Source organism: Pelodiscus sinensis, chromosome 5 (assembly GCF_049634645.1).
Source record: "Pelodiscus sinensis isolate JC-2024 chromosome 5, ASM4963464v1, whole genome shotgun sequence".
Taxonomy (NCBI): domain Eukaryota; kingdom Metazoa; phylum Chordata; order Testudines; family Trionychidae; genus Pelodiscus; species Pelodiscus sinensis.
This window is the reverse complement of record NC_134715.1, coordinates 27,661,095-27,671,349: the sequence shown is the minus strand read 5'-3', so window position 1 is coordinate 27,671,349 and position 10,255 is coordinate 27,661,095. Positions and strand designations below refer to the sequence as shown.

The window sequence follows — 10,255 nt, the reverse complement described above, 5'->3', positions numbered from 1 at the left end:
AGAAAAATATAAAAAGGCGTCAAATGTGCAAATTGAAGGCTATTTCCATATTAAATGTGAAATGAGTAAATTTGCTAGAAGCTTAATTTAGTTGGATAATTTTTATTTTAATTAGATTGTAAGTCATTCTTAAAATTCTGCATTAATAATTTTCATTTGTATTTAAGTCTCCTGCCACTCTCTCTTCTCCTCCCCTTCCTGCCTCATTCTCTCTTTCTCTTCCCCTTAGTCCTCTCACTCATGGAGCCCAAACGGCTGTTTGGGCCCCAAACGCTGTCCCGGCTGAGCGGGGCAGAACTCAACTGAGCACCATGGCAGGAGGCAAAGAGGGGTGGGGCGGTGATGTACATGGCCAGGGGACAGGACCTGAAGCCTGTCACACCCTTCGACTGCCGTCCACATCACTGCCCCGCCTCCCTTCGCCTCCCACTGTGGCACTTGGCTGAGTTCTGCACCGCTCAGCTGGGATGCCACGCAGGAGCAAGCAGCCATTTGGGCCCCGCTCGGCGCGGAGCCTGTTGCAACACAAGGCTTTGGGCAGCCACCCTGCTCGCCATGCCCTATATCCACTGCTGATCCTGGCAGCCAAGCCATCTGGGATGGCAGGGGTTAACTTTTTAAACTTTCTGCTGTCTCCTCCCCAGAAAGGAAGTGTGCAGTGGCTCATGCCAATTTTCAAGTGCTCTGCCAGCATTGATCCGACGTGCTCCGTGCCACTGGGCTGACAAGTAGGGTTACCAGATAGGGCCTCCCCCTCCCCCAAAATACTGGACACACTTGATCGTGGGGGGGCCGGAAAGCAGATCTGGGGGGGGGGGGGGGGGGCAGGTGCAGCCACTGTCTGCAGCTGGAGTCCCGCAGGCCACGTCCCTGGCAGGCGCTCCCTCTAGTTGCTAGTAGAAGCTGGGCAGGGGGAGTGGCTGGGGGTCACTCCCCCTGCTTGGCTTCTGCACGCAACAAGAGGCTTCCAGCTGGGATGCAGGGCTGTGACCAGTGCTGGGAGCCTCTGGTTGTGTGCAGAAGCTGGGCGGGGGAAGTCGCTGAGAGTCCCTGCCCTGCCCCACCCCACCTGGCTTTTGCACGTGACCACAGAGCTCCCAGTGCCAATCGCGGCCCTGCCCCCCAGTCTCTCCCTCACCTCTGTCAGGCTTCCAAGAAAATACCAGACATTGCACATGTCCGGTATTTGCGCCCTCTGTCCGGTAGAAAAATTGAGAAAATACAGGACTGTCCAGTAGAAAACTGGACACCTGACAACCCTGCCAAGTGAGACTTATGCACAAACTGCTCGGGCTATATTGTACCACTCCATACTGGATGAATTCAGCATTGTGGACTCTCACCATAGATCAGCTGTGGCAGCAGGATGAGCCAAAAGAACAGTAGGACACTGAACTGTTGAAACAAGAGGACTAATGCCTAGATCACCTACAGAGTGTTCAGCAGCATTTCCCCAGAAAACCAATGTTGATTGGTGAGAGAGGGTTATTTTGGATGGGAGAGGGTTATAGTGTAGAGTTTGGATGACCAACAGAAGTAAGTGTGTCAAGGTGGGGAGATTTTTAAATCTTCAGGCAGAATTCTCTCCTGGAACTTTTGACAGCATGCACCTCATTGGGTCTACAACTGAAGGCAGCATTGTTGCATGATCAAAACAGGTGCCTCACCATGGTAGGGTTACAGGAAAAATGTAGGGGGTCTGGAAGGCTTAACAATGTTGAGATCTTTTGAAACTCAGTACAGGCAGTCCCCGGGTTACGTACAAGATAGGGACTGTAGGTTTGTTCTTAAGTTGAATCTGTATGTAAGTCGGAACTGGCGTCAGCCGCTGCTGAAACTAATCAGTTTCAACCGCGGCTGAATCTGGACACCAGTTCTGACTTACATACAGATTCAACTTAAGAAACCCAGGCGTCCCCAAGTCAGCTGCTGCTGAAACTGATCAGCGGCTGATTCCAGGAAGCCCGGGGCAGAGCAACTCTGCCTTGGGCTTCCTGTAGTCAGCCGCTGGTCAGTTTCAGCAGCGCCTGATTGGGGACACCTGGGGCAGAGCAGCTGGGGTGCTGCTGGGTTGCTCCAGTAGCGCCGAGGAGCCGCGCTACTGGAGCAACCCAGCAGCACCCCAGCTGCTCTGCCCCAGGCGTCCTGATTCAGCCACTGCTGAAACTGACCAGCAGTGGCTGAATCAGGACGCCTGGGGCAGAGCAGCTGGGGTGCTGCTGGGTTGGTCCGGAGCTGCGCTGCGGGACCAACCCGGCAGCCCCCAGGTGCTCTACCCCAGGGGTAGGCAAGAAAAGCCTAGTAGACCAGGGAGATGAGGAGCAAAGCCGCGGAGCACGCCAGCAGTGGGACAGCCGCGATGCGCCTGGACTGTCCCGCTGCCCGCGTGCTCTGTGGCTTTGCTCCGCGTCTCCCAGGTCAGCAGACCAGGGAGACGGAGCAAAGCCGTGGAGGACGTGGGCGGTCCCGCCACCCCCGTCTCCCTGGTCTGCTGGGGGGGGTGCAGCTAGTGCCCCCCCAGCAGACCAGGCTTTTCTTGCCTACCCCTGGGGTAGAGCAGCTGGGGTGCTGCCGGGTTGGTCCCGCAGCGCTGCTCCGGACCAACCCGGCAGCACCCCAGCTGCTCTGCCCCAGGCGTCCTGATTCAGCCGCTGCAGACCAGGGAGACGGGGAGCAAAGCCTTGGAGCACGCCCGCAGCGGGACAGCCCAGGCACGCTGCGGCTGTCCCACTGCGAGCGTGCTCCGAGGCTTTGCTCCCCATCTCCCTGATCTGCTGGTCGGGAGACGGGGAGCAAAGCCTTGGAGCACGCCCGCAGGGGGACAGCTCAAGCGCGCCCGGGCTGTCCCGCTGCAGGCGTGCTCCAAGGCTGTGCTCCCTGTCTCCCTGCAGACCAGGGAGACGGGGAGCAGCTTTTCTTGCCCTGGAGGATGGGGGAGGTGGACCGCCGCGCATCTGGGCGTCCCGCCGCTCCCGTCCTCCGAGGCGAGAAAAGCCCTGTTTGTAACTGCGGATCCGACATAAGTCGGATCCGCGTAACTCGGGGACTGCCTGTACTCCTTTAATGAATGGAGAAAGAAGCTTGCCTGCAGAAGCTCTGTAGATTCTAATGGTCAAGTTGTTCTGGAGACCAATCTTATCCCTTACTAATAAAATTATACAGTGGCTACGTGGACTGAGTTAAAATGTTCTATCTCCTGAGTAGTTGCAGAATTGTGGTCAAGTTTCTGAAAGGCTGGTGCTGTTTAGGGAATACATTGGCGGCAGCAGCAAAAAAATGTTTCAATCATGACTTTGTGTTTCACACAATATCTGGAGGAAAGTTTCTCCAATATAGGTGAGACTGAGGCAAGTGTCCAGCAGAGAACACACACATCTTGGGGAAGAAGGTCAGGAATGTGTATTCAGGGCAGCAATTAGAGTCCAGGGCAGAATGAAAGCTAGCATTCCAGCTTGCCACCATCCATTTCCTGAGTCCCACAAAGATCCTGGTTCTTAGGAAGCAGCATCTCTCCAGCATCCTCCTGCTAGGTTTCTGATGAGCCTAGTCAATTTTTTTTTCTTATGAGTGTGCAGAGCTACTGCTGCATGAATGGTGTCTGGGATGACAACCTGAGGGTGTCGAATCCTTTCCAAGTCCTCAATGACACATCACATGTCCTCTGTTGGATAGTCTCCTTTAGCCTTCATTTCAGTATCATGTCTCCAGAGTTGCTTGCTTTATTTTTTTCTCTCATGCTGATCAGTGTCCCAATCATGACCCCTTGCTCACATGTGCTTTGCAGTGTCCACAGAAAGGTCCTCATTCTTGTGGCTATTCCTTGTTGAGGCAGCTTTTTCGAACTCAGCTCCAGGCAACTGCAAGAGACTGGGGGTGGAGGGTTGTGGAGGCTGTTCATCTGAAGTGCTATATGGTTGTACTGCTAGTATAATATACTGGGGTGCAGGAGCAATAAACAAAATCTGGCTCTGCACAGTCTTAAAGTGGAGAAGGGTCCTCCTGGAAACTTGACCGCTGGGCACAGTCTCACAAAACAAATCGGTAATGGGCGACCTGCAAAATACTGTGGGATAGTCATTAGAAGCATGCAAAAAGTAGTACACTGCAATTGTCTGCATGGAGGTGGAACTGCTTTAATTTGAGGCAAGTGTAGTCTGCTTTCCAAGGGAACTCCAAAGTTCACAAAGGCAGAGTTAATTCCACCATGCATCTGCACGTGTTCTAAAAACCAAATCTAATGCCTTCTGAATTTTTTTAATTCAGCCAAACACTTACTTTCAGGCTTAAAACTATAGTTTCTTGTATACAGCCTAACACCAAGGGTCTTCACTCATGATTGGAACTCCTAGCAGTACAATAGCACTAGTCAATCAATTGAAGTGACTCCTCTAAAACTTAAGAGGAAGCCAATGTCAAAAGTGGGTAACTTGGATCTGTTCACTTCTAGCCTTGCATCCTATCCAATGGAGTGCATTGCTTTCCCTCTTCAGTACACTGAGACGTGGACTCTCACTTCTGTTAATAACATGGGACTAGTTAATCTCTATAACCAAAAAGCATGAGAAAGCAATAGCCATTAGTGGGTGGTACAGTGACAGTTAAGAGTTCCCCAAAATGAGGTTTTGTGTGGCTTCAGAAACACCAGATACCACTAAGCCAATACAACTTTTTTGGTTCTGGTCTATTAGGTCTTGTTAGGAAAGTCAGCTAGCTCCATCACCAGGGGAGTGGGGGGAGGGTGTGATTCATATCCCCTCCTTGGCCCTTTTTGTCTCCTGGGTGCAAACCACCAAATAGGACTTTTACACAAATGAAGGGACAGGCCAACTGACGCTTGCACAGCAGCAGCTTTTTCCATGCTATTTCTATATTGCCTTCGTGCATTGTTGTCACTGTAATGAACATGGTATAAACCTATGGAGAATAGAATGGCCTCTGGCACAACATAAATAGGGGGGAAGATCCAGAACACACTTGTACTGAAATTTATATACACAATGGCCACCATCAGGAATATATTAAACTCGTTCATTTTCATAGCACATGGATTAAAATCCTTTGGATTTACATTGGCCTGACACTTCTGCAGCTTTTTCTGATGGTGGTAGAATTCAGGGCTGCAGTAGAACTCAGATTGTCGGTGCACAGGGTGCACTGGTTTATGCTACTTATTTCACACCAATGGTTAAGGCTGTCTTCTGTCTTGCTTTCCAATGAGAATAGCTTGGCTAAATGTTACCCTAGATCACTCCTTTGGTGGAAGGAAAGTGTTCCTTTTCCCTCTTGCCAGTTTGAAACAGCTACAGGTCAACCAGGGTACACACAACCCGGGTGGGATACAGAGGTTTTCTGGAGGTACATCAAATCCTCTTAGCTATTAGACATTTGCCTAATTTTACAACAGGCAATATCAGTGGTGGGCAACTTGCTCATTGGGGTTCTATGTGGCCCACAAGACACTTGTTTTCCCATGTGCAGAGTTGTCAGATTTTACTGCTTTTCTTTGAGTCATTCTCCCTCCCCCCCCCCCCCATGGTATTGCTAAACAGACACACAAATGAAGTGAGGTGCAAGCTGATTGCACGCAACATTGACTCTGGGTGCCATGGGAGCCCTCCACTATGGTTCAGTTGGCACACCTTACAAACTTTAGTTACACAAGTGCAGTTAGCAAAACTATCTTATCCCAGGAGACCATCTTGGTCGCAACAAATTTGCGGCCCACTCATTTGCATAGGTTGTTGAGCTATATAAAAAGCACTAGTGAAGTCAGTCAAATGAAAATGTCGTCTACTAAACACTGAAATGCAAGTACAATATTAATATCTCAAATAACTGCTTATATGGTAAAATGAAAGCACTTTTCAGTAATAGTATGCTGGAGCACTCTCGCAAGCAATTTCGAGGTGAAGCAAGTATTCAAGACAAGTCGGTCTCTGGAAGAGGTACTATAGTCTGGAAAGGTTAAGAACCACTGTACCAAGGAACTTTTACTGAACAGCATTAGGGTTCGTGTAGCAGACTAGAGGTACTATAGATTTACATCAGTTTGCCGCGTGCTCTCCCCAGGCAGTCAATACCTGTTCAGTTTAAGCGGAGATCAGTTCAAACAAACCATGAAAACATTCCGTGTTTCATGAATCAATGCACTCTGCATGGCTACGTCTACACTGGCCCCTTTTCCGGAAGGGGCATGTAAATTTCACCAGTCGTCGTAGGGAAATCCGCGGGGGATTTAGATATCCCCCGCGGCATTTAAATAAAAATGTCCGCCGCTTTTTTCCGGCTTTTAAAAAAGCCGGAAAAGAGCGTCTACACTGGCCCCGATCCTCCGGAAAAAGTGCCCTTTTCCGGAGGGTCTTATTCCTACTTCGAAGTAGGAATAAGACCCTCCGGAAAAGGGCACTTTTTCCGGAGGATCGGGGCCAGTGTAGACGCTCTTTTCCGGCTTTTAAAAAAGCCGGAAAAGAGCGGACATTTTTATTTAAATGCCGCGGGGGATATTTAAATCCCCCGCGGATTTCCCTACGACGACTGGTGAAATTTACATGCCCCTTCCGGAAAAGGGGCCAGTGTAGACGTAGCCCATGGGTTTCATGTATCCAGAGCTGTCCCATCCATAGGATGATTTGGCCACCTCTGGCCCTGCACTTGCAGGTGCCCTACAGCAGCAGCCTCAAGTGTCCTATGGATTGGACAGACCATGGGATTACAGGGCCTGGCCTGGAGTGGCAACAGGAGCTGTGCCCTCCTCTCTCCCCTTCCCCCCACCCCCTCCATGGCTGGAGCAGCCCAGCAGCCTGCTTCGGTCCACCACAGCACTGTCCTCTTCTTGGCACCAGCCCTTAGGTGCTCCACTTCCTGCTGCAGCCTACAGGCAAGCAGCAGTAGGCTGGGAGAGTGGAGCGAAGCAGGCTGTTGGCTGCTCTGGCCATGATGAGTGCAAGGGGGAAGCCCCTGCTGCTGCCCCGCACCAGGCCCCCTAATCCTTTGGCACATGTTGCTTGAGTGGGGGGGAGGGGAGAGGGCAGGCTGGGAGCAGGGGCTTGTGGCAGAGGGAGTTGCTGAAGAGACAGCCCTGAGTTGATCCAGTCTCATACTTCTCTCTTCTTCACTGCAGCAGTAATGTTCCTCCCCCAAGTTAATTTCTGTTCCTTTCTATTGTAATCTGTTCCAATGTGAGATATTATCGCAGTGAATTCGGTAGGAATGTTATGACATAATTAGCCCTATGACCAAAAGGCAGTAAACCATCCAGTTTTCTTTGTCTGCGGCTGGGCTGTTACTTGTGTGTATTAGGTATTAAGATGTGAAATTACCTGCGTTGGTGTTTAAAATGGGAATTAAGGATTGTGTGTGCAAAACTTGTTCATGTCAATGGTCAACTGGCAATTAAACACGTGGGCCTGGGATTTAATACATCATGAGCATTGAGTAGTATCATAACCCCTGTGGGACTCTCCATGGATTAGAGTTCTGAGAAGGTATCATTCTGTCTTATAACTTTGAAGTTTTTCTTAAGGTGGCAGTAGCCCTTTAACTTCTGTGGGAAATCTTTCAAAAAATGGGATTCCTGAAGTTAAACTTGAAAGTTATAGAAACTGTGCTACATATAAACTTTTTGAAAAGAAACTGTTCACTAAAGTTTTAGCAGCATTGATCGAGTTCTGCGGCACATCTCCATCAAAAACAGCTGCATAGTTTAGAATGATCTATTTCTGGTCATGCTTTTCTTTCTGCTGACAGTCTTGCTAGAACAATGTTCTGTTACTGATGACAATGTAAGTCTCATTCTTTACTGGCAAGACTTGAAAAAGAGGATTGCACTGCCTATATCTAAACAATTACAGATGATATTTTATCTGGTCACAGACTATGTACTTTTCACTCATCCATACTCTAGACATGTAAATATTTTTCAGAAACTTCAATGAAACGGATTTGGAACCCTAGTTTAATGAAACACATTTTGTATGCATTCCTTCCTTGAGGAAACCCAGGGCAGAAATAATTGTCATTACAAAACCTGTTTAACCACCTGCATTCTCACTTGTTTTCTGGATCTCATCCCTCTTTCATTTCCTCTGGATGAGTGTAGTCCATCTTTCATTCTCCTCTCCACCTCTGGATCCTCAGGTGGAAAACAAAAGGGAAACTATTTTTTTTAATCCAGGGCTGCATCTTCTACAATATCAACCCCAGCTAGCAGGGCAATATCTAAGCCATGTGACAATTTGAGACTACGGGGCTAACCTAGGTAGTAATTGTGCAAATACAATAAGTATGACATACTGAAATCACATGCCCATGGAAGTCTGAAGCCACAGAACTATTGCTGTGGAAACCTTGAGCAGTGGAATGGGAAGTAGACCATAATAAGGGACACGGGGGTAGTTTTATAAGGGAATTGTCAACAAACATGGAGTGAGGGGGGGCACTGTGTGGGGATGGGGGTGGGGAAGGAAGTTGTACATGAGCCGGGAAAATGGCAATAGCATGGGCTCTTGGGGCATGTCTCCACTGCATCTGGAAGCAAGCTGGGCTTACGCTAGGACACTCAAAATAGCTGTATGTTAGGCAGCTGTAGCTGGGGGCTGGAAGACCCTGGAGAGACCAGCTCCAGCCCAACCTGTGACTAGATCTCTTGCTGCTGAGAGTTGCAAGTTGCCAAGGTCTTCAAAGTGAAAAACCTAAAGCAAAGGGGTGTGTGTGTGCAGATTTAGCACTAAGACGACAAACAGGCATTTTGTAGGGTATAGTAGAAGGGATGCCTATTCACATGCTTAGGATAGGGTTTTCTAGAGAGTTGATCATTAACTCCTCTCTGTGAAATCTAGGGTGAGGTTGGTCTAAGTGCTTCTGAAAAGCCTACACGCTAAAGTTTACAAGAAAAATTATTTCCTCTTACAGAAAATTCATATTTGAACCTTGGATACCATTTTCAATTTGAGGCAAATTACCCATAAAATTCATCCCCGATTAATAAGTATACAGGCAGTCCCCGACTTACGTGGATCCGACTTATGTCGGATCCCTAGATACGAACGGGGTGAGGCAACTCCCGCACATGCGCAGCAGCATTCCCGGGGCTCGCTCACCTGGGTCCTAGGATCCTCCTCCTCCTCGGGCCGGCTCCGACTGGGGTCCCGCAGAGCTGCCGGGCAGAGGAAAAGTGCCTCCCCACGCCCGCTGCCCCCCCCACCCCCCTGCCAGCAACAGGCTGCCCCCTCCCCTGAGCAACAGGCTGCCAAACAGACAAAAGCAGCCTCTCTGCCCCTCCTCCCCTCTATACATGCCGGGCTCCCGGAGCGCAGCAGCGTCCCCGGGGCTCGCTCACCTGGGTCCTAGAATCCACCTTCTCCTCCTCTTCGGCCGGCTCCAACTGGCCTCTGCCTGCAGCAGCTGGCCACAGGGACAGGGATCCCGCAGAGCTGCCGGGCAGAGGAAAAGTGCCTCCCCACGCCCGCTGCCCCCCCCCCCCCCCCCGGCCTCGCATCCTGCACGCCTCCCCCCTCCCCCCTGCCAGCAACAGGCTGCCCCCTCCCCTGAGCAACAGGCTGCCGAACAGCAGACAAAAGCAGCCTCTCCGCCCCTCCTCCCCCTATACATGCTGGGCTCCCTGGGCAAACAAAGACTCCACCAAAACAAACAAAGTGCTGGCCTCATTGTGTTAGCAAAAAAAGGACCCTCCTCCTAGAACCCTGGGTGGTGTGTGGAAATAAAGCTATTAGCTCAAAGCATGGTGCAGAGCTGTTTGGTATTTGATGAGTTACTCCTTTAGTCCTGAGTTTGTCACAGGGACAGAAATAGATGTGAAATCTTCTGAACAGGGGAACAGACAGCAAAACAAACATTAGAGGGGAGTTAACCTTTCCCTATGCTATCCAAAACTAAAAAAAATGTTTGGCTAGAGTTTCCCCTACAATATGTACCAGTTCCGACTTACATACAAATTCAACTTAAGAACAAACCTACAGTCCCTATCTTGGACGTAACCCGGGGACTGCCTGTACTAGATATTTTACACACACCCATGTGTATAAGCACAAAGGTTTTTATACTGTACATATTAGTGCTTTACCACCCAAACCTTCACTACAAACAATTATCTGAGCCCACTGCATCCTTAGTCTGCATCCAGGTGACCCATTAGCATTATGCCAGTTGTACTTCAGTCCTTTAAACAGCCCCATGGCTTGGAAAAGCATCAAATGCCTTCTGTGGAAAAAATATACAAAACATCCGAATGCTCACT

General features: G+C 49.7%; 1 long non-coding RNA gene across 2 annotated transcripts; it reads right to left on the bottom strand.

Annotated features, from left to right (window-relative positions):
* Nucleotides 1-2,879: 2,879 nt before the first annotated feature.
* LOC106731715 (uncharacterized) lies at nucleotides 2,880-9,467 on the bottom strand. Of its 2 annotated transcripts, none has more exons than XR_012904064.1 (3): nucleotides 9,338-9,467; nucleotides 8,039-8,131; nucleotides 2,880-4,063 (listed from the first exon to the last, which is right to left on the bottom strand). It is a non-coding gene; the product is annotated as an uncharacterized LOC106731715 (long non-coding RNA). The 2 variants fall into 2 exon arrangements; XR_001367972.3 differs by lacking the exon at nucleotides 9,338-9,467 and adding an exon at nucleotides 9,099-9,225.
* Between the last annotated feature and the right edge of the window lie 788 nt (nucleotides 9,468-10,255).